The sequence below is a fragment of the Agrilus planipennis genome, unplaced genomic scaffold (genome assembly GCF_000699045.2).
Source record: "Agrilus planipennis isolate EAB-ADULT unplaced genomic scaffold, Apla_2.0 scaffold490, whole genome shotgun sequence".
Taxonomy (NCBI): Eukaryota; Metazoa; Arthropoda; class Insecta; order Coleoptera; family Buprestidae; genus Agrilus; species Agrilus planipennis.
This window is the reverse complement of record NW_020439186.1, coordinates 16573-19606: the sequence shown is the minus strand read 5'-3', so window position 1 is coordinate 19606 and position 3034 is coordinate 16573.

Here is a 3034-nt window from a genome sequence, read left to right as displayed (position 1 = left end):
GATCTACTTCCTCTTCCACGATTTCCTCAGTATCTTATATGATCAGCAAGAAAAGGATCAAATTCACCAATCAATTCTAAGCATCCCAAATAATTCCCATTATTGTGAAACTCCAATATCTCATTATCACCACGAAAAGCAACACCTTTTGACGCCAAAAATTTCACTACTGCAGCAATTCTTCCAATAATTGACTTCTGGTTATATTGGGACAACAACTCACTGTCAACTCGTCCAGTAGATTTGCTTCTTGCGACATAATTCATCATAAATTACCTGACTTGTAAACATTCCTCATGCTCCATTAACCTTCAAGCGGGCGCGACCTATGGAATGAATAAGAGAAATAAAGCACTAATTACTCAATATTCATTTATTTATTTGTACTCAAATATATTATCATTGTCTTTAAAGTTTTATTTGTCAAAAAAGGTAATTAAAATTATGAAAAAGAAACAATTATTAAATTAATTAACATAACTCAAATATTTCGTATCTCAGACTAGTTTATATACCTAGTCTAATAAGAAAAATTACAAAATAAGAATAAAAATTAATTAACATTAGTTTAGTTTTCATCAGAATCAGTTTCTTCGTCCATATAACATTGATTGCAAGTAAATGTTGTATGACTTCTGCAAATATTTTTCATACATAACTGACATTGCGTTTTTGATTACCTCCTTTTTTTGGCAGGACATATTTTACCGGTTCCTCTGCATGTGCCAGAACTACCTGCTTCTGTATCAGCAGCACTATCCTCCATATTTAAATGCTCCCTTATGTTTCTTTTTAGTTTTCTTGGAACATCGTTGATCTTCTTTGGACGTGCTCTTTTGTCAATTCAGTGCCTAATGCCCGTAAATACATTCGCCTTTTCCGTACAGTCACATTAGTTGCCCTCAATATCACCATACTATTTATTCCTGCAATATCCAATAGACGAAAGAAGAGTGACAATGGCCATCTATTATTCTTCCTTGACACCGAATACATTTCTGCTTTTTTATCGACTTCATCGACACGTAACGATTCTGGGTTTGCGCTTTTCATTTGTACTTTCATCAATTTCTGCAGCACAATTAACTGATATAAGAACTACAGATCTTTTCTTTTTAGGCACGTAAGATACGAGTGTAGCTGTATCTGAAAATCCAAATTGACTTGAACATTCAGGTCGGTTTTTATCTATAAAGCAAGGAAGTATTTCTTTCTTGTTTTTACACATGGTACCCACAACAGAAATCTTATAATCCTTGGCCAAATCGTTCATCAGCGGCACACTGGTATACCAATTATCGATGGTAAGGTTTCTTCCAGTGCCAGGAATTGGTGTAATTAGCCTCTTCACGACGTCTGCCGCAGCATTACTCAACTGATAGGGGCCTTCAAGCTGCTTGCCAGCATTAAGTTCAATATTTAGGACGTAAAACGTAGCAGCATCTACTAGTGGATAATGTTTGATTCCGTATTTTTCGGGCTTTAATTTCATGTACTGTCCGAGCAGTTTTATTCCTTAGCAGATCGAGGTTCCTCTGCAACGATGTGATCGGAAGTTTCAGAGCCTTGGTCGCTGAGCTCTGATTCACTCTCTTCTTCGTCTTCTCTTAGTAATTCCTCGAGTATTGCACTTTGTGGTAACCGTCCACGACTCATTTTATATAAAAAAATCCAAGCTTAATTCGATAATATTGAATGATGGCCGAAGAACTACTACGAGCGTGAACGAGGGTATGTCGCGTTGAGCGTCGCGGGTAACCTTTTCGACGACAGGCGCGTGTAGTCTTTTCGACGACTGCACTGGGACTAAAACAATTGCGAGCTGTGGAATGGGGGAAGCGCCCCGAGCGACAGTTTATTCTTTATTTTACTCCCAATGACATAGCGACAGGCTACTAGAAATGAAAAATAAATGTGATGGGTAGTAATAATAAAATGAACGAAAATGTACTAAGCGCGGTCGATTCGACTACGCGGGCCCGCTTGAAGGTTAATAAGTTATTGATATGCTTCCGGTCTTAATATCCATTTGGAGAACTAAAATTATGTCCATTACCAGCATTCGTACGAAATAGACGACAGGAATAACAGTACACAGATTTCTTCGACAGTGAATAAAGGAGCCATTTTCTTTCTATAGACTCCCCATTCGTCAATTTACGGGTGAATATATTTTTAGTCCAGTCTTTATATGCATTTGGAGAACTCAAATTATGTCCAGTACCAGCACTCGTATTAAAATGAAGACAGGAATAACAGTACACAGATTTCTTCGACAGTGAATAAAGGAGCCATTTTCTTTCTATAGACTCCCCATTCGTCAATTTACGGGTAAAAATATTTTTAGTCAAGTGTCTAATTTTTGTTTTACCACTTAAATCTGGAAAACTTCTAGAAGACTTGGAGGTCACAAAAAAGAAAACGGAAAAAACTGGCCCTTTTCAAATCTAAATATTGCGTAATTCTTCCTTTCAAATTTCATCACACTACGTTCCAGGATCAGGATCAAGACCTGGAGATGCATTCTCCAAGCCTATTATTATTATCTCACACTAGCTTGAAGTTAAGGGTTCAGCGTCTGATGTGTTTGTCATTTTCGTCACACATAAGCTTTTTTTCCTATTGATTTTCAGAAGCATTTTGATCTTGAGGTGATGAGGATGAAGAATCGGTCCCATAAGTCCATTAGTTTGTTTCTTCAACCATAAAAAATGAAGTAAGCTTGGGAGTTTTTCCATTACTTTTTTTTGAGCTATACCTTTTTTCGTTTTTACTACTTAAGTATGTTCTTTTCGATGAAATGAAATGAAATGATTGTTAACAAAAAGAACACGTCAAAGTCATAACTTCTATTGTCTTACTTAATATTGTATATAAAAGAAGTTGTAACTGCTGTCAGCACAGAGCAAAGTCCAACTCTTGCCCTCTAACTATCGTTGGGTAGTCAAACTATGTTTTAAATTGCAGGTTCCTGTAATCTAAAGATTCTGTTGTGCTTTAAAGTAACGGACACTATTATCGGACTGTGTCAAAC